The following is a 23,685-nucleotide window of genomic DNA, read 5'->3' on the forward strand; positions in this document are numbered from 1 at the left end:
TCGTAATGGCCAGCAGATTCGGGCTGTATTTCCACTGCCGGCAGGCAAAGGTAATAAAACCCATGCCCGCCGACAGTAGCCAAGAACCAGAGAACATCCACCTGCCCGGCTGTCGGCTGTCAAGCTGGCAGCCGGGTTAGGGGTGCAACACAATATTCAGAGATACAGTATGGATGTAAGGTTATAAGGCGGCATTGCCATACGACCTTCCATCCAGAAAGAGTAAACTTATGGAAGAGTTGTCTATTAGGGAGGAAGACTGGCAATACTTGCTAACCTCCTCCCAACCAGAACAAAGTTAGGTGAAGCTATTTCGCCGGGCAACAGAGAAAACTCATTCTCCAGCCCGAGAAAAACAACACAGGACAGTCTGCTAGGCCACTAGAGGAAGGAATCATCTCTTACAGAATCCTTCCAACATGGACTAGGGAAGCAAAGCTTCCTGTGTCCGCCCCTAACCTAGCAAAGGAGACTCTTTCTCTATGCTAGGAAGAAGCAGACCACAGACTAGAAACTCTGATGTTCTGCCCTAACCCAAAAAACCAGTCACTCTGGTTATCAGGTCAGGACAGACTTATCCTAGAATAGTTATACCTGAATTATTATACAGATAGAACCACTAGGATTAAGCCGAAGGCTTAGAGAGGGAGAGAGAGATTGAACTTGGCCTCCGGAGGAGAAAAGAACAATCTGGGATGAGAGAAAGTATACTACTGTACCTAGAATACTAGACTAGGGAAGATGTGAATCGATTACCTAAATCACCAAAACTCTCTCGTATACAATCTTGGAAAAAACATTCAACTATATCTCACATGTATAAAATATCTGCCTATAGCTTCAATAATATAACATTCGGAAAAACTTATATCATGCATGAAAGTACTAGTGCCAGACGTCTAGGCTACGAAGCCTCATGAAGGGCAAGATCTGTACCTCGACCCGTGTCGAAATCACCGAGCTAAAAACTGACGGTATAATATAAGCATTCCTAGCGGAGCTAAATAGCTAAATTATTAAAGCAAAACAAACCGGGAACATTGCTCTAGCAAACTAAATGACCCATAAGAGCGAGCGACAGCATCCAGGATGCCTCCGGTAGGCAACAGCTCTTGTTTACGTTAATATCACTTTTGATTTAATTCAAAATGACAAGAGCTTACATATATACATAGTAAAGATAATACTCAACTTTCCAGAGGCAGAAGAGGCCGGAGAAGTCATCAAAATGTTGAATTAAATCCAAAATAATGAGAGAACACAAGGGAAAACACCGAGTAGTAGAGCTACACGAAAAGGAATAAAGAGGGAGCTACCGCGTCCATCAGATACACACTGGAAATGGAATAGGAGAGATGCCTTATGAGCGGCTCTCTTTTCATTCTCGTTTCAGATTCTTGTCACTATACCCCCTCGAAGCGTTTAATACTGTTCGGGGTGAAGATAGCTATGTGACGTGTCAAGAATACGTCCTCTGATATTATGCGATATCCCTGTGAGATTATTTAGGGATATTCACTCCAGGAGTTAGAATTCTGGATACCTTAAGGTAAAATTCTCTGGGAATATCACTGTAGTCAAATATACCCTAGAAAGCTACCTAATAGGAACTTCCATCAGGACGACATGGCCTGAGCCCAAAAAATCCGTTATAAAAAAATTTAATTTTTTCTCCAATGAGAAACCGATATTACCAATGTTTTCATAAATTTTTATGCGATAAGCACACTTCAGATCAAAAGTAAATAATAAATTCCCAATCTTTAACATTCCTTAGGCTGTACAAGCATCTTTATTTCGAAACTTAAATGTGCGAAAATGAAGATTAACAAGCTTGTAATCAAGAACCAGTCTTGGCTTACCATTTCCATTCTTGGTCACAGTCAAAGGAATTATCTCTTTGTTTCTCAGATACCTGTATCGGCCAATCTCTTTTTATCAAGCTCTAGACTTTTGATAAATTCTGATTCGTCCCCCACTGAGCTATTTTTACCCAATCCAATAAACTCAGTAATGGTTTTGAATGAAATTTTATAATCGACCTTTTAGAGGCAAAGACTATCTTACCGGAACCAATTTAATTCCGTGTATTGTATTGTGAATAAGAACGACCAACAGGTGATTAAAAAAAAAGTTCTAATTTCCTTGGTTCAACTGCAAGGTATATAAGATAAAAACAGCTGAAATTTCCCCTTTCTCTTCAACGACTTTCTTGGTACATTCCCGGTTCCAATGTCCCTTGTCAGCCTTCATTGAAGTTGATATGAATCCACGGACTATCCCTCGATCTTAAATAGCTTGATACTTTCGGTGATGATGCTCTTGGCGGACTGACTCGTTTCTACAGCAGTTTTAGATGTTCCTTGTCCTCCAAGTTGATAAACAATAACCTTATCCTTACATTTTCGTATCAATTTCTTCAAAATAACGCGATGCTCATTCAAATGGTTTTCTATCTTACTTTGTTGAAATGCGGATACTTGTTGAATATTCTGCTAGAAATTGGATAATAGATTACCCAACACTCCTTGAAACGGTTTCATCATTCTGACTGCTAACGTGAAAACACTATTCAAATCTGAAACTGTAATTTAACTCTGCCTGGCGTCCATGCTGATAAATTTGCCATGCTCTGGATAGCGTGCGCTATAAAGTGACCACTTAGGAAATGCCTCTTCAAACATTGGATATGTTTTACCCCACACTGAAATCTCATTGGCCACTGTCTACATAACAATTGAACTTAAATAACAGGATACTAAGATCTGCTTACAGGTCGTTATGACAATTATTTTTCGCTATACTTCGTAACGAGAAAAAAAATCCATTGTTTGAAGTAATATAAGATAGAAAAGATGGGATTTCAGGTTGTTGCTATGGTACATGATCGAGAGAGAGAGAGAGAGAGAGAGAGAGAGAGAGAGAGAGAGAGAGAGAGAGAGAGAGAGAGAGTGGGGAACTGATGAGGGAAGAAAGGATAGGGGTGAAAGAAGCAGGGGGTTCCAGGAGGAAGGAGAGGGTAGGCAGTGCGTTTATTCACTGTTTTGTTCGTATCCATTTCTGGGTTACCGAGATTTGCCTATTGGTACACGGACAAGTGTAATTATTCTTCACAATTAGTGATTCATGATGATATTATTAATTACCGCACTTAGTGTAATGCACTAAAGCAGTATCTAGTACTGATACGAATGTTAATAATTACCCAAAAAACGTTCTTGTACTTTCTGGAAAACCCACAGTCACTCGTTGCTATGTTCGTTATAGTAATAAAACATTTCTTAACTGAGCATATTGACCTTTATATTGGTACACCCAATTAAAACTATAATTATCACTTGGTCTAGTTCCGGCGTACCTCGTTTTGCTCGGGATTTAACATCATCTCATTGTTCCTACATTCTAGTAATTGGTATTGTTTCATTATCACGTTATCCGCAAGCGCTAACTTTTTGGCTTTATTTTGATAATCTAATGTATCACTCTCTATGCATTTTAGAGGCGGAAAATGCCGTTTAAATAATATATATATATATATATATATATATATATATATATATATATATATATATATATATATATATATATTTATAGATATATATATATATATATATATATATATATATATATATATATATATATATATATATATATATATATATATATATATATATATTCTAAAACAATCGTTGGATCATTATAATTTTCAAGCACAATTCGTTACCATTCCGGACTTATTATTAACGGACATAACATATAGCTATATATACTGTATGTAATGTTACGAGTTTACTTGTGTATTATGGCACAAAGCAACTAGTTTGCCGACGCATTCAAAGGAAACGCAGAAATTCTGTTCACCCCACAACCAAAGTTTATAGAAGTCTTTAGATCATGCCCACATCAACACTCCCCCAAAGCAATAGGTAACCCCACACCTACTTGATCTCCCCTTTCTCGTCTTCATTATTACTCCTCTTCTCCCCTTAGCTCTTTGCCTCCGTCATCACGGTTGCCTCTCCCTCAATGTCGCAACACTATATCATATGTACGAATGATTTTAGATGAAGATGGAGGATATATGATTATTTATTATGATTATGATACAATTCTGTGGAGACAAGTACTGTAAAAAGGGAATATATATATATATATATATATATATATATATATATATATATATATATATATATATATATATATAGATATATATATATATATATATATATATGTATATGATATATATATATATATATATATATATATATATATATATATATATATATAATATATATATATATATATATATATATATATATATATATATATATATATATATATATATATATATATATGTATATATATATATATATATATATATATATATATATATACATATATATATATATATATATATATATATATATATATATATACATATATATATATATATATATATATATATATATATATATATATATATATATATATATATATATATATATATATATATATATATATATACTTTATATATGTATTGTTATTTGTGACGGTTATTATGCCATTTTTTTCGAACAAAAGCACCCCCCCCCCATCAAGGACCGGTCGAAATGCCACAAGGGTTAGAACCCTACCCAAAGCATTACCACCTGCCCACCCATCCTATACCCATCTACTGCCCTGAGGTCTCATTTCAGACATCTTCAAAAAAGCACATGGCCATTCAATGCCGCGACAAATGGAACCCTGAAGAAGTCAGGAGGAGGCCTATTGAGGGGATTGGGTTGTCGGGAGACGAGATTTAGCTCCATGACCAATGGGACAGCAGTTAGGCCAATGACCCCACCCCACTCTCCAATTTTGGGCTGAAAGGGGTTACCTCAACATAGGAACAGCTGGGCATCTTTCTTCACTCTCCAACATTCACTGAAGCAGGACCTGTGATACGTTCTCTACATGAGAGGAAACAGAGTCCTTTTTATCAAGGTAAAGTTTCTGTGTTCGAGTACCTAGTAACATCATCCTTACCCAGCCTTCCGTCTCCCTTCTTTATCACATTCCATCCTTTCTTTTTATTCTTTCTGAATGATCCTATCTACTAGACCTTTATTATCCCATCCTTATATCCCTACCACGTGTGCCCTTTGCTCTTAACCTTAATTAATTCACCCTGTGATAGTGTTAATTCCCACGTGATAGTGTTATAAGTTCCTAAGTTATACACTTGCATTTTATTTACTTGAAAGCTTTAACCACACGACTTCATCATGTTCTCAGCATGTAGAAGTAAAGTGGTCAGTTAATAATTTAATTTATGTCCCTTTCTAAGGAATGAGATTGATTTCTGTGCTGAAGTCGTTCAGGGTATACCCAGCTCCACGTGAAGCACCTTATGACTTAATCAAAATATAGATATCTATTGTGCTGCAATTTTTATACTTAGTTTTAATTAAATACTTATGTGAATATATCTTTATTGTCAGTAATCATTGTCTTATTGCCGACTGGCGACCTTCCTTTTTTTTTTTTTTTTTTTTTTGGTTCATGCCCTGAGTTCTGAAGGCCGTGCCCACAAGGCCGAGCGTAACTATATATTGTATATATATATATATATATATATATATATATATATATATATATATATATATATATATATATAAATATATATATATATATATATATTTTTTTTTCTCCATCAATTATTTACATGTTGATAACGTTTATAGTCTTTAATATGCATATATGCATATAAACACTTATACACAGACTCCATTAACTATTTACATTCACTGTATATATATATATATATATATATATATATATATATATATATATATATATATATGTATATATATTTATATATATATATATATATATATATATATATATATATATATATATATATATATATATACAGTGAATGTAAATAGTTAATGGAGTCTGTGTATAAGTGTTTATATGCATATATGCATATTAAAGACTATAAACGTTATCAACATATAAATAATTGATGGAGAGAAATATATATATGTATATATATATATATATATATATATATATATATATATATATATATATATATATATATATATATATATATATATATATATATATATTATATATATATATATATATATATATATATTTATATATTTATATATATACATATATATATATATATATATATATATATATATATATATATATATATATATATATATATATATATATATATATGTATGTATATATATATATATATATATATATATATATATATATATATATATATATATATATATATATATATATATATATATATACTGTCATATTCAAATATCACACAGCTAATTGTGAAAAAAAAAATCAAAAATAGGGCTTGGTTGGTGTGATTAGGAATAAACAAGAAAACAGCGAGTTGGGAGAATGCGGTGTTGGAGTAGGCAAAGAGTTGCTTGTGGATTGTTCAAGGTGTTGGTGGAGGCATTAGACGAGTGTCCTCACCTTCAGTGCCACACTTGTCCCATTCTGTATAAGGTCTTAGACATGATGACCGGATTAGCCTTATTATCTTTCACTAAACTTTTAACATGTCATATATAACAATATGGTAGGTCAGACATAGCTTAAATTGTGTTGGGATGATAAACACAGTGTACTGAAATATCATACTGTTCCAATAGTTTGTTTAGGGTACATCTGCATTGAAAGTTGTTTGTTCCCCTCTGAAAGGCATAACATTTTTATTGATCTTCACTCCAACATAGCACGCTGAGCTCACAATTTAATGTTATGCCATTACTCTTACACTCTGACAAGCGTAACCTGTTGCACTATGCTCATTAGCCCCGTTGGCTAGTATTTTCGTTGTTTTCAACTAATATAAGTAATTATTTACCTAATTTACTTTATAAACTAATATTATGTATTTACCAATTTAATTGCGTTTACTTAGAAATGCCAGAAAAAAAGGTGGGGGGTGGAGTCAATGTTTATATAAGAATGACATGATTTATAAGCTGCTAAAATTTTTCCAGTAATAGTAATCATCTGAAGTTGTATAGAAATAAGTATGTGTCATTGTTAGTATGAAGAATGGGTACATATATTTTAGAATTTTTATTATTTCACAAATGATATATAAAATTAAGATTGAATAGCACAAGAAATAAGAGAACTTTATCGTGCGGAATATTCTCACCGTAACTGGATTAAAGGGAATATTTTTTGGTCGCAAGAATGTCTTTCAATCGAGGACATGCCTGGTTTCCTTGTGGTGCATACATCTTTTTGGTTTCCAAATAAATATTATGGTAAGGATTGCTGTGATAGTCATCCAGGAATATATACCTGCAAAATACTGGTCAAATATTGGACTTTCATACAAGTGATTATTTACCATTCATTGACATTCATCCACTAACGTTTTGAGTGTCTGTGCCTGAACGCTTAAGTTATTTGAATTGTGTTGTACTTGTTTCACAAAGACTCGTACACTGTAAAGTTTTTTAGTCTTTATCTTATCATTCACTCTTGCCTACACTGTTATAGACCAACTTGTGTTATCATGCTTTTTCCTGTTTGAATAATATTCTTGCTTGCACATCACTTTATTAAAACTTGATGTTTGGTTGATAAAGTTTAGGTTAGTGAGTTCAAAATAATACCGGGAAAGCGTCTAGGCTCTGATTTCTGGACCCGGGCCTGGAGGAATAGAGGGCCAACACCTTCGCACAAACCAGAGAAACGTTACAAACACGGTTTGGTAACCATACATATGTTCAAGTCCAAAGATATATCGGGACTGTCAACCACAATATCCCCTTAATATTCAAATTACGTTAACAAGAGACAGCAGCGCAAAATGCGTTGGGGGAGCAATACTGTACTGTAAAAGTTAGGCATTCTATGGACTACCGGAAGGCAACAATATAGAACAATACAGCAAAGAATTGGCACCAATAACTTTACTTCTGACACAAACATAAACTCACCTTAGTCATATATCATTTAGAGCAGCGGTTCCCAATTACTGTTGTCCATTACCCCACTTTTTCCAAAATCCTGGCTAGCAACCAGCTCGTTACCCCAACACCATATCTATTATTTTGAACATGATTAATGTAAAACAAACTTTTGATTGTTTGAACCTTTCTTTATTTCAATTATTATTGAAACAAATATGTCAGGAAGTACTATTACTTCTGTTGAAAAAAAAAGATAAAAAAATGCCTACATATAATAACGTTGAAAATAAATGGAGAGAATATATAATTAAAATAATGTATAACGGGTGGAAAAATTACAAATAAATAAGTAAATGTTTCTGCTGGAAATAAATACAAAAATTTCATGTAAAAATCACAGTAGTTGAAAATAAGTGGGAAAATATATATGTATGTACTCAAAAAAAGTTTCAGTATGTTAAAAAATGACAACTTAGGTTTGTGATCATGTCAGTATTGCAAGGAGGAAGCTTTGTAAGGGCATATCTGATGTCATTCTCTGTGTTCAATCTAGTTTTTTCGTGGCTTCGGATGGTCAAAACAGTTTCACACATGTAAATCAAACCAAATTGTACAAACATTTTTTCTGCTTCTAAACAGGCCAGAAGGAACTCCTTTTTTTATGGCTAATCCAAAATGAAGCTAATTTCGTGGAGTTATTTTAGGTATTTCTTTTGCGAGTCCATTTTGTTTATCTGGCAGATGTTGTGTCACGAGTGAATGGATTCTGTAAAGAAGCATAGTTGAGTGGGTTAATCTCAAGGAAATATTCTTCAATCCTCAGACGCAGTCTATTTAAATGTGCAATCATTATACTCCCCATATCACCCAAGTGTAAAGAATCTGCATCTTCCAAAAACTCTCTTAACTTAGGAAATGCATCTATTCTGCCAGTTTTCAATTTTGAGTCCCAGAACTCCAGTTTGCTATGAAATGTTGTATCTTTTCATTCAGTATGATAACATATTCTTCTGGTCCTTACATTGATGTGTTCAGTGTATTTATGTGCGAAAACATGTCCACTAAATAGCACAGAACGGAAATCCATTCTGGATCTCCCCGTTTATGTGCTAAATTGTGCCCGCTTTCACCTAAAACATTTCAATCTCAGTTTTGAGCTGAAATACTAGTTTAAGAATATTTCCTCGGGATAGTCATCTGGTTCTGATGTTCTGAATCACCACACAAAGAACTAAACCGTTTCGAGTTTAAAGCATTTCCCTTGATGTAATTAACTAATTTCATGACGTCAAACATCACCTCCTGCAAATCAGGTTGCAGACACTTTACTATCAGTGCTTGACGATGGATAATACAGTGTGTTGCAAGAACCGAAGGATTTTTCACATATGCCAAAAATGCTGAGTTAACCCTTAGCATAGATGGTGCTCCATCTGTTTTGACTCCAATACAGTATTCCCAATCTAGTTGCACATCTGGATCATTAAAAAAGGCATCAAAATTTTTTAATGCATCTACATCCTTTTTAGTCGTTTTAAGTGGACTGCACATAAGTAGATCTTCTTCAATTTCACTTTCACCTTTGTACCGGATGTATACCATTAATTGTGCACACTAGTAACATCATTTGTTTCATCCAGTTGAATGGCAAAGATACCACTGCATTTTACATGTGAAATTAATTGATCCTTGAAATCTTATGACAGTTTATCGATCCTACACTTAAATATGTTGTTGGATAGTGGTACCAATTTACGCCTGTCAGCTTGGTTAGGTCAGCAAATGATAAATATCAGCCATGCTTACTGCAATCTCTAATCTCCTCTGAGGTGACAACTAACTGCAGGTGAGAGATACTGGACGTTCGCTAATATTTAAATTTTTAACCTTTTTAATAATACACACAAATATGTATATATATATATATATATATATATATATATATATATATATATATATATATATATATATATATATATATATATATATATGTATATATATATATATATATATATATATATATATATATATATATATATATATATATATATATATACACACACACACGTATATATATATATATATATATATATATATATATATATATATATATATATATATATATATATATATATATATATATATATATATATATATATATATATATATATATATATATATATATATATATATATATATATATGTATATATATATACACACACACACGTATATATATATATATATATATATATATATATATATATATATATATATATATATATATATATATATATATAAATAATATATATATATACATATATATATATATATATATATATATATATATATATATATATATATATATATATATTTCAACACCTGTCAAAATAAAAACTGTCATTACCCCCAACAAATGTAAAATTACCTTCAGTGGGGTAATTCACCCCTATTTGGGAACCACTGATTTAGAGTCATAAGGCCAGGAATTTCCTTTTATAGTCATGATTGACCTAAATAAATTAAAGCAATGGGACTCATGGACTTGTATGTTAATAACAAAGATTCAAACCTTGCTTGAAACCACTTCAGGTTTACGTTAATTAATTCTAAACTTATGCCACACAAGGTGTGTGTGTTAAAAGCAGTATGCAATTTTAACATAAGAATGGTATTTATTTACACAGAGTATCACAGGAATTTCCACCTGACTGACACAGAAATGAACAGCAAAGCCACTTAACGGAGATTTCAATTACTAATGAAAAATTAGCATAAAATAAATTGTTGATGGCAAAAAGAAGTTGATTCCAAAATTAACTGGTTGAGCCATCCTTGCTATCAAAGTAATGCTGAAAACCATACCACTTGAGTACAACTGAAGACATTTAACGTAAGTCCTTTTGAACAAATTAAACACATTCACCTTGAACAAAATTTAAGATCAAACAGTGGGGGAAAAAACCATTACAGTAAAATATGTAGAATACCGGTCACACCAATCAAATTAAACCTGACGACTACAGAAATGATATCCTAACTAATGTGCATAAATCATGTAGTTTCCTAGAGGAGGTTGTATTTTTGCCCACATTAAGTGCCAATGAGTACTCACTCTTGAGACCTGATCCGCCGTTGATTAAAGTCCTCATGGAAGCCCAGGTTATAATTCTTCTTGAAAGACTTCAAGTCCTAATAATTACGCATGTGAAGCTAGAAACTGGTTGGGCCTATTAATCGGAACTAGATGCAGGATCCTGAACTCCTGGCTATTAAAAAAAGACCATTCTTGGAACTTGTGGTCTGAAAGTGCGGTGGGATACTCCGCAAAAAAAATAAACCTTGTATTGCCACCAGATCATGTCTTGAAGTGTGCTCATTGATGGTTCTCATTGTTAGTGCTTGGGTTGTATCAACTGGTCGAATCATGCCCTTCTCTCTCTCTCTCTCTCTCTCTCTCTCTCTCTCTCTCTCTCTCTCTCTCTCTCTCTCTCTCTCTCTCCCTCTCCTATGTAGGGGCTGAATGTTGCTTTTGTAAGTAATAGGAATATTATTGCATATCCAGGGAAAGAAAGTAATAACAAAAAAACCTACAGTCTGGCATAAAAATATGAGTACATACAAAAGAATTAAGTAGTGTTCATTGGGTGTTACATTTAACAATCCTAGCTAAACACTTATAAGTAGGTGCAGAGATATAAATACTTACAAACTAAATCTAATGAATTATGCAAATTAAAGGGTTACTTAAACATATATCAATCAGTTTAAAAAGCCTATGTTGCATGAACATTTGTGAACTCACCTAACCCATCATCACTTTGCTTGGTTAAAACGCACATATCAGAGCTCAAGCAGCTGAAACAATATTATTTAAAGAGAAGGGAAGGGATGAAAGGTATGACAGTACAGGGGAATTATGAACCTGTTTGTTGAAATGAGTAACAAAGGTATAATGAATAAATAATAAAGGTATAACAAATGAAGGATGCAAAGCAAACAAAGGAAAACTGTGGTGTGCATACTCCGGAAATAACAGATGAAAAAAAAAAATGGAATAATGAGAATAACTAAAATAGAGTGGGAAGAATATCTACAGCATTCACTCAACCTCTCTGTTATCAGCTTACTGGAGCCTCTGCACACTGGTGATCAGAGGAGTGTCCGCTACCTTCCGCTACTGCTGTACCCTACTGTTTGAGGATATCGACCAACAAATATGCCTCTCAACCACATGCTACCTCAATTACTCTCATTTAAGCACTAAAGCAGATTATAACTTGCACCGATTGCTGAGGGCACTTTTTCCAGAAATCTCTGATTGGCTCTGCGAGTAAGGAGACACCCCAATAGCACACAACGGTCTCAAAAAATACCTGCTGGAGCAGTACTCACCATCGCTATTCGCCCGCATAGCCAAACTTTTACAACTCTCTCAACAACCCTTGAGGAACCAAAAGGCTTCGCTTGCCCTCACGAAAATGACCACTAACGCTGGCCTGCAACCTGCCGCAAACGGTTCTCCTCGTGAGGTAAACCTGCTTCGTGCCCTTTGGGTACAGCACCTACTCTAACCTGTACACGCTGTCATCTCGTATGTTGATATTTTGCCTATGAAGGACCTGATGATCAAAGTCGACAACCTTGTGGACACCCACTTCATCACCTTCAAGACCTCTATTAATGCATCCAATCCTAATGAAGTAGAAAACTATTCTACATCAACCTAAGCTGACGTAAATGTGGTAAGACACAGACGCCTAACCTGTAACATGCAGAAGGAGCGGTAAAGCCGCCAACTATCCACATATAACACCCCTCACTTACCTTCCAACCAATGACCTGTCCAGCCACTTACTGATGCCCATCACCCGCAGTTTTACTACTGCCACTCCAAATTCAGGTTTCTGCGAAGTAATGTGCGAATAGTTGTCAGTGACCAAAAAATGTATATATGGGCCATCACTTGTGGCAGTGGCCTCCCCTGTCAGTAATCTTTACTTTTTACATGATGCAGATACTGGCATGCGATTTTTTATAGACACGCGTACATGGCGTTTTCTTCTGTCAAGGACATTCTCCAGGACACAACGTAGTCTGTTTAAGTCTGCTGACATCTGCCTGGTAGCTGCAGATTTCCTCTCATATTTCCACCTGCTGGTTGATGTAGCTCACCGACAGTTAGTCAACGCAGATTTATATTCCTTGACACCTCACCATTCTGGCCCCTCTAACCTCACTCTCCACATCAACACACTCACGGATGCCTATGCCCACCTATTCACATCGTACCCGGAAGTTTTCCGTCCGGAACTTCATTGAACATCTACGGTTCCGGTCAAACATGGTGTTTATCACCTAATCAAGAAGATGGGGTCACCAGTATTTGCCAGATTTATTCGTTGGGCTCCAGATCGTTAAATAGCCCCTATAGATACATCACTAAATGGAAGAAATTGGCCTTTGCCAAAAGGCCTCAAGGCCCTAATCATCACCTTTACATATTGTCCTGAAGAAAGATGGCTCTTTGCATCTATATGGAGATTACAGGTGCCTAAACATGCAGAGAGAACAGGATCACTAATTGCTCCATAATATCACTAAATTGACCTCTTACTTGCACAAAGTGAAGTTATTTTCCACGCTCGACTTCCTGAAGTGGTATTAATAAGCGCCCATGAACACAAAAGGTATCCCCAAGACTGCCATCACCAACCGCTTAGGTACATACACCTTCAATTACTCCTGTTTTGGCCTTTGTAATGCTGTGGACACTTTTCAAAGCCTCATGGATGGCATCTTATGGGACCTCCACTTCTGTGCATTTTACATAGGCGATATACTTGTGTTCTCATCATCCAAAGAGAAAAACCTCCGTCACCCCATCATGCTCAACCGCCTACAACAGAAAGGCCTTGTAGTCCAGTACGACAAGTGAACCTTTGGCGCCAATAAAATATTGTTTTTTAGGGGACCGCATTATTCCTGAAGGAGTCCAACCCTTCAAAGTTCAGGAATTTCTTTATGCCCTCGACCATCAAAGCCCTGCAAGAATTCGTGGGCATGATCAAATATTACCACCGTTTCCTTCCAAAGATAACCCCCACTCTTGGACCCTCTACACCTTCCTCAGGGGCAAGCCAAAAGACTCGAAATGGGGTTCCCTCCAAGAAGCGACCTTCTGCAATGCAAATAATGCAATATCAACAGCTTCTGCTCTTATTTTTCCTGTGCCACAAGCACCTCTCCTTCCCTTCACCAATGTCAGTGACGTCATTATTGGTGCAGTACTCGAGAAAGTGTTGAACTGCTTGCCCCCATCCATTGGCTTTCTTCAGTAGAAAATTGTTCAAAGTGGGATCCGGCTACTCTACCTTCGACAGTGAATTGCTGGCAGTGCACTTGGCTCTCTGTCACTCTCACTACTTCCTGGAAGGTACCCCCTTCGTTATTTACACATACCATATGCATATGGTGCACGTCTTCACTCAACAGGCAGATGCCTGGTCTGGCCTTCAACACAGACATCTCTCTGCAGTGGCTGAATTAAATTACACACTTCAACACGTCCCTGGGAAAATGAACCCTGTAGGCGATGCACTATGATGAAACACATTGGTCGCCATTCACCTTGGATTGGATTACAATGCCCTTGCAGAAGCCCAATGAAAGGATCAGGAGTACCACGCATATAAGTCATCCTTCACATCATGAACATGAAAAATTAAAAAGCATGAAAACAAAAGTCGGTCTATAACAGTGCACGGAAGAGTGAGTGATAAAATAAAATATCAAAACAGTTACAGTGTATGAGCATGTATGAAAGACGTGTTGTACATGGCTCCCTTCCACCTAAAAATGACATACATTTGAAAGAGTCCCCTCCTATTGACAGATGTACAGTAGGTTGGTCATCTGGCTGGAGATATGCAGGTTTTAGAAGGTCAATGGATACCCGGTCTTCTTTGCCACGGATGTTAATGCAGAAACCCCTTGGGGAACGACAGATCATGAGGAAAGGGCCATGAGAAAACATCAACCTTAACGACTCAATCGTTATCCTCCTCTGTGACATAGGAACTAGTAAACCTTGAACGAGTATACCCTCTCCCATGTACTGACAGGTGTTTGATTTCATTCAGAGCGTTTCATATCCCTCACACAGACGAAATTCATTTGTCACAAAATTACTAAGGATACTAAGGATTGGGTCCGCGCCTGTACTTCCTGGCAATCCTCATCAGTACATCACATAAATATCAACATACTTGGGCCCCTACTAACATCACAAGAACATCATTACCTGTTTCCTGTCACCAACCACTCTACTCATTGGCCTGAAGCCATTCCCATAGACACTGTAACATCCACCTCATGTACATCTGCCCTACTCTCAGGATGGATAGGGAGATTTGGTATTGCTGAGCATAATATTATTATTATTATTATTATTATTATTATTGTTATTATTATTATTATTATTATTATTATTATTATTATTATTATTATTATTATTATTATTATTATTATTATTATTATTATTATTACTTGCTAGGCTACCACCCTAGTTGACAAAGTAGAATGCTATGAGCCCGAGGGCTCCAATAGGGAAATATCCCAGTGGGGAAAGGAAATAAGGAAACTACAAAAAAAGTAATTAACAATTATTATAAGATATTTTAAGAACAGTAACACTAAATTAAACATTTCAAATATAAACTAAGAAACTTAAGGAAAAAAAAGAGGAAGAAAAATAATATAGATTAGTGTGCCCGAGTGTACCCTCAACAAGAGAACTCTATCCCCAAACAGTGAAAGACCATGGCACAGAGCCTATGTCACTATCCAAGACCAGAGAACAGTGTTTTGATTTTGGAGTGTCCTTCTCCTGTTAAAATTAGAAGCACAATGAAGCTTGTACTTTACATTCAAAAGCCTTTTTCAACTATCTTTCTATCTCTAGAGATCCACCTGCTTCTTTCCATTCCTATAGACAGGAGGATGATGTGTTTCTATATATATATATATATATATATATATATATATATATATATATATATATATATATATATATATATATATATATATATATATATATATATATATATATATATATATATATATATATATATATATATATATATATATATATATATAAATATCAGTTAAAATTTTTCTTTTAAAACCAAGAAATAGGCTAGATTGTTAAGGTCCTCCATATTGTGTTGACAAATACATAGGATTTAAAAAAAAAAAAAAGTTGCATTCATTAGATGTTTATTTTTTTTTCATAAAAAAGAGATTATCAAATTATAAGCAAATATCAGCCTTCAATCAGCTGTAGTGCATTATCTTTAGAAAGATTGAGGATATCAAGAAAGCAAATCGAACCGATCTCCTCCCAAAACTCGAAAAGCATATTTCTATATACTTTATTGACAAATGTAATATATATATGTATATATATATATGTATATATATATATATATATATATATATATATATATATATATATATATATATATATATATATATATATATATATATATATGTATATATATATATATATATATATATATATATATATATATATATATATATATATATATATATATATATATATATATATATATATATATATATATATATATATATATATATATATATATATATATATATATATATATATATATATATATATATATATATTATATATATATATATATATATATATATATATATATATATATATATATATATATATATATATATATATATATATATATATATGTATATATTTATATATATATATATATATATATATATATATATATATATATATATATATATATATATATGTATATATATATATATATATATATTACATTTGTCAATAAAGTATGTAGAAACATGCTTTTCGAGTTATGGGAGGAGAACGGTTCGATTTGCATTCTTGATATCCTCAATCTTTCTAAAGATAATACACTACAGCTGATTTAAGGCTGATATTTGTTTATAATTACATAATATCTTTTTTTATAAAAAAAAAAAATCTTTTAATGGATGCAACTTTTTTTTTTTTTTTAAATCATATGTATTTTTCAACACAATATGGAGGACCTTAACAATCTAGCCTCTTTCTTGGTTTTAAAAGAAAAAATTCAACTGATGATATCTAAAAAAAGAAAAAAAAAGAGAAAAAATTACGTATTTGTTAACACACAATATAGAGGCCTATAATAATCTAACATGTATCTTAGTTTTAAAGAAAAAGAAAACATTTACCTGATGAATTTAAAAACTAACCCATGATATTTTTTAACACAATATTGAGGACCATCACAATCTATTACATCTTTCCTTATTTGAAAAAAAAAAAAAATTACCTGATGTCTGATGTCATTTTACGTATTTGTCAACACAATAAGGTGTAACGCTACTTTAAATGGTAATATAACATATATGCTGCATAAAATATAACAAGCTTCTTTGAAGTATAAGGATCAGTTGAAAGGGCATCGCATTAGTTATAATACGACACATCTGGTTAGGGAAATTAGGACTGCACTTTTATGTAGATATTGACAGAGGTAAAACCGATTATACAGAGGACCCTGAATTATATCACTAAGAATACACGTCTTCTAATTGACAAAACAAATTCTGAATAAAAACGAGGGCGACGACAGCAACGATAGTACTTTAGTTTTTATAGATTCTAAATGTTTAATGAGGAAAGAAGTGGTGGCCTGTTATCTTATTTTTTCATTGCTACCTCTTTTATCCATTTATGGACATTGAATAATCCTTGCGAAGTCTTTTAGCGAATCCGACCACGCAAAGGACCACTTTATCCTGCTGTAAGTGCTTTCTTCGGTGCCTTGTCCAACGTCATCCTTGCCCTCCGCTGCTTTCGAGACATGTGTTTGTCTTGCAGGTTTGCATTGATATTTTGGGTGTTGGACTCTTGCTTCCCCTGAACTGCTGCTGTATTTCTTCTTGGTGTTGTTTTGCTAGGCACTTCAGTTTACTTTAATCATGGTCATACATGTTGCCGAATATTATGTTTTTCGAAGGTACCGGGGCAAATCGTCCTGGCTGAGCGATGGTGGAGTGCCTGATCTCTCTCTCTCTAGCTCAAATCCTTCCATTTTGACGTTGTCTCCATCTGTAACCATGGCTCTAGAATAGACCTCGAGGTCTAAGTGGTGTGTCCTCAAAGTAGAATCTAACTCAATGACAGTACCCAAAAGTTCTTTGACCTTAGCTTGGATCAGGTGAACACGTTCTTGTCAGAGGGTTGAGTCTTGATCTTGACTTTTTCTTTAATGTCAATGAAGTCTTTCATTATTGTGCTGTTAATTACAAAATCAACCCACTGCAAAAGGGCACTGGCGTGCGTCTGCGTCATTGTGTAGCAAGTCTGCGCATGCTGGTGTCTCTCATTACTCTGTATGTTGCTGAGGATGTACTCTGTAGCCTATTTACTGAGAGTTTTGACCTCATCTGGGGTGCAGTATGAAAAGGTCACATTGTCCAAGTACCTTTGGGCACTCATGGTGTTCTGTCCAGCTACCACCAAGTTGTTCCTCATCTCGGCTGCGATGCTGTAGTAACTCTCCAGACTTATGGAGGGTATTGCAGGCAAGTCTTGCCACTTCTTGATGGCCACTCCCACCTCTCAATTGTGGACATCATTAGTGAACCTTCTGGAAGTCACCCTACATCAGACAACAGCCTACAACCCTCCTGCCAACGGAATGGTTGAGAATTTTCATCACACTTTCAAATCAGTTTTAATGTCCTGTTGTAAGAACTTCAACTGCTTTACCCAGTTTCCCTGGGTCCTCCTGGGACTAATAGCACTCCTAAAGATGTCCTTGATGTCTTGGCAGCTGAAATGGTATATGGCAACCTGTTGGTGTTCCTTGCCACATTTTTTCCTCTGCAACCTCCTCCGACAAACTCCAGCGCTCACGTCACGTTGTGGGAAAATTTTAATCTATGCCGTCAGACTTACAGGCCCCAGCTAAGCAACATATGCTGACAGATCTGCATTCCACAACACATGATTTCTTGCCCAACAACACTAGCAAGCCACTGCTAATATCTCATTACATGGGCCCTTTCCTAGTGATCTGTCATTCACCAAAGGGTTTCTGAATTAACATCAGTTGCAAAGAGGACTGGGTCTCCATTGACCTCCTAAAACCTGCATATCTCCTGCCAGATCACCCACATATAGTAACACTCTCTAAAGCAGGGCACTCTATTTCACATGTATGTCATTTCAAGGTGGCAGGGAGCCATGTTCAGCACATGTTTCATTCATGCTCGTACACTGTAACGGTTTTTATTTTTTACCTTATCACTCGCTCTTCCCTGCACTGTTATAGACCGAAATATGTTTTCGTGCTTTTTTATGCAGAATTTTTGTGACATTTAGGCTCGCACATCACTGTTTATAAACTCGATTATTGTTTAATATAGTTTAGTTGTATTCACCTCGCCTCTCAGGTGAATCTACAATATTGTCATTGTGATTTATCCTTTTGCGAACATATCCTTTTTTCGGAAAGCGTCCATTATTCACCCTAACACCTACTAATAACTATCAATCCTGACTTAGTTGTTCCTAAAATGATACATACCTTTTATAAAAAAATAGGGTTAAAATTTTCTATGATGATATTGACACCCCGTGATAGGAACCTAATTATACAGCCATTTGATCACCACTTCAATACAAAACTTTGTCAATCCCAATTTGAGTTTAGGGACAACTATGATATGGTTTGAATGTTATGATTACACAATTATCGGAGAAAGTGTATAAGCTGTAATGTATGGTCAAAACATTTACCTTTGAAAAGACTAGCACTGTGATCTCACTGCTTCTTACATTTCTTTGTTTGATCTTCAGTATAACGTCCAGAAAAAATTGGCAAGGTTTTTCTTCCATAGTACAAGGAAATTTACACCTCTCATAAGACACACGACTTGGCAGACCATATTGAGCTTGAAAACACTAATTATAGCACGGTGTATTAGAGAAAAAGTTATAAATGTGCCGATGATAATCGTCAAATATTATGATTATGTTAAGCAAAATTAGTCATATAATTTAGTCATGCCTTAGGTTATTTGCTGATAGCCGTTTTCTTATTTTTTTTTTTTGGTAGTTTATATGTTGATATTCCAAAAATTTTTCACTCACAATCTCTTGTGTTTAATTCATTATAATATCTCAGTATTTCATCCTTAATTGATTACTGATAGTTTAGAAAAATTATAAGACATGATTTATATTTTATTTGATATCATGGAACGTTATTTTATCGGACGGTTTTAATTGTTGTGAAGTTTACAAAGTCTGTGATTTCATCCCTATGAAAGTTACTGTTTTTAGTGATTCATAGTAATGTCTCCATAGACAACAATCGTAATCACAACGAGGGCAAGTAATAATAGTTGTACCCATGTGTACGTGTTGATAACTTCCTTAACCTAAATTGGTGGGGCAAGGATACAACTTAAAAAGTAGGTTCTCAATGTCTATTAGAGTAAATACACAAGATACGTGGGACACGAGGAAAGATAACTTATCAGCTAGGGGGACGAAGACGAACAGACTGCATTATGGCAACACAACAGTTTCAGTTGGGTCTCTTCACATGCAGCGGCATTACCTGGGCACAAATTAACTTCTTCTGCGATGCGTCGAAGTCTCACGTAGAAATCAGCGAAAGATTCTCCTTCCATTTGCTTACAGCTAAGCAACTCTTCGATGAAGAACTTCATTCCTTAGTTCCATTTTATGCAACTGTAGAGCATCCAGGACTTCGTCTACAGACTTATCTGTAGAGGGAGAAATCTGCAGTATGTGTTCTAAAACACGCTGTGTATCAAGGGTTAAACACATCCTCATCTGGATCATTTGTTTTTCACGTGGAAGTTTAGAAAGATCCACCATAACAGCGTAGTCATCCCATCGGCGTCTCCATTCCCTGAACATTTGGAATGTTGCATCTGCCTTCAGTGGGGGTGGCGTTTGGGCTGTTGCCTTCTGTGGAGGTGGAAGAGCGGGTTGATTGGAGTTAGAATTCACCTCTGTGCCAGGCGTAGGGTTGCCTCGATGAGAATGGATGATCGGGGCAAGAGTTTGAATGAGAGCAGTAAACCTCGCATTTTCTTCTTCTCTTCTAAGATCATCCTCTCTTAGGCGAATTGCTTCTTGTTCCCTTCTTCTTTCTTCTTCACGTTGTCTTTCTTGTCTTCTTGCTTCGTCTTCCCTTCTTCTTCTTTCATCCTCATACAAGCGAGATTCCTCTAAAAAACGAATTAAAGCGAGGAAATCAGTCCCGGTAGCTTGAGAGGCAGACGGGGGGTAGTAGTGGGGACTCAAGAGTGGTGGGGTGGGAGAGGCAGCACTCTCCAACATTCCCCCAACACTGTGGGCGTGCCCGGCATCGGCGCTGTGGGCACCCACATCGCTGAATGGTCCCTCTTCTGTGGGCTCTTCTAACTGTTCAGCAAGTATATCTTTCGAGGCCATTATTACTTTCGATGTGCAGTGGATAAAAATACAGTTCCAACAAAATTATAAAAAACAACAAGAACTGTTTTAAAACACTAATAATAAGAAAAGTTTAATGCAAGCAAGTGTGTGCGCATGTGCATGAACACGTCCGCCAGCGGCTCTGAGTTTGAGGGGAGTAGCAACTCTGCCTCAGGCAGGCAGTCACCCCGTGACTATGAATGAGACCGGATGTGGTCACGCATGCTCCTACAGAGTCCCAACAGACTATTTGCTTGCTTCTTGAAATAGCACAACAAAAACACTGGGATGTAAAAAAAAAGAGCACTATAAAAGCACAATGCAGTGCACAACACTTCACTGTTACTTGCATCACTACACTGCACTTGAAATATGAGTAAATCCAATTACAACGAATTCACATTTGAACTGAGAGTCCATTAATGGCGTCGCCCGGTTCCCGTTGTCCACGTCTTAAAGAAAGTTCTCATAATACGACACTGTAAGTTCACTGCGCCATGTACGTGTTGTTAACTTCCTTAACCTAAATTGGTGGGGCAAGGATACAACTTAAAAAGTAGGTTCTCAATGTCTATTAGAGTAAATACACAAGATACGTGGGACACGAGGAAAGATAACTTATCAACTAAGGGGACGAAGATGAACAGACTGCATCATGGCAACATAACAGATAAGTGTTGCTAATGCTGACTCAATGTTGCCATATCATATCAATGACATTACAGGAATTAATCTAATGATATGTAACATCTGAAATAATGGTTGAAAGTACATAATACAGTTAATAGTACGTACAATAATGGTAATCATGATAATGCAGTAAATGATACATACAATAATAATAATCATGACAATACTGGTACATGTGAAATGTGTCTTTTCATGTACCTACACCATGAGCAAAATATCAAGCAACAAATAATAATTTTAAGACGTTCTTACAGAGTAGTGGTATGAGTAAGAAATAAGGTTCTGATTTTTTTTTCTAAGCTTGTGACGTAAACTATGCCTCTCAAATGCATATGATTGGCCCATTTTGTTGGGATTGCAAGTGATGTGTGTGGCAAGAAGTTTCTTGGAGGCTGCATGAGAAGAGCAATGAATGGTGGAATAAAGGAGTGAAAGGAAAAGTGGAAGAAAAAAAGAGGGCTTTTGAAAAATAGCTGCAGAGTAATAGTATAGAGAAGTATGAAAAATATTGAGAGGCAAAGAGGGCAGCTAACATGAGGTGGGGTAAGGGATTGGGTCGTTCATATGAAGATAATAAGAAGAAGTTTCGGGAAGAAGTGAAGAGAGTAAGGAAGGCTCGCTCAAGAATTGAAGGGAGAGTGAAAGATGGAAATAAAAAATTGCTAAAAAGAGAGGAGGCAAGGAAAAGGGGAGCAGAATATTTTGAAAGTTTACTGAATGTTGAGGATAATAAGGGGGCAGATATAATTGCTGTTGCAGGTGTTGAGGTGCCGGTGATGGGAGATGAGAATGAGAGAGAGATTGCAAGAGAGGAAGTGAGAAGAGTACTAGATGAAACGAGAGTAGGAAAACCATCTGGATGAATGGTGTGAGAGCTGAGATGTTGAAGGAAGGGGGTGTGACTGTGCTTGAATGGTTGGTGAGATTGTTTAATATGTGCTTTGTGTTGTCAATGGTACCAGTAGATTGGGTTTGTTCATGCATTGTACCACTATATGAGGGTAAGGGAGATGTGCATGAGTGTTGTGATTCAAGGGGTATTAGTTTGTTGAGTGTAGTTGGAAAAGTGTATGGTTGAGTACTGATTAATAAGATTAAGGATAAAAAAGAGAATACTATCTTAGAAGTACAGGGTGGTTTTAGAAGAGGTAGGGGTTGTATGAATCAGATTTTTACAGTTAGGCAGATATGCGAGAAATATTTAGCAAAAGGTAAGGAGGTGTATGTTGCGTTTATGGATCTGGAGAAAGCATATGATAGGGTTGATAGGGAAGCAATATGGAATATGATGACGTTATATGGAGTTAGTGGAAGGTTGTTGCAAACAGTGAAAAGTAGGAAATGAAGTGAGCGACTGGTTTCCGGTGAGAGTGGGGCTAAGTTAGGGATGTGTGATGTCGCCGTGGTTGTTTAACTTGTATGTTGATGGAGTGGTGAGAGAGATGTATTCTCGTGTGCTTGGACGATGATTGAAA

The 23,685-nt window shown here is 35.3% G+C and overlaps 1 pseudogene; it reads right to left on the reverse strand.

Moving 5' to 3' along the window:
* Window positions 1-17,812: 17,812 nt before the first annotated feature.
* Window positions 17,813-20,724, reverse strand: LOC137644388 (uncharacterized; annotated as a pseudogene).
* Between the last annotated feature and the right edge of the window lie 2,961 nt (window positions 20,725-23,685).

The sequence above is a fragment of the Palaemon carinicauda genome, chromosome 7 (genome assembly GCF_036898095.1).
Source record: "Palaemon carinicauda isolate YSFRI2023 chromosome 7, ASM3689809v2, whole genome shotgun sequence".
Lineage (NCBI taxonomy): Eukaryota > Metazoa > Arthropoda > Malacostraca > Decapoda > Palaemonidae > Palaemon > Palaemon carinicauda.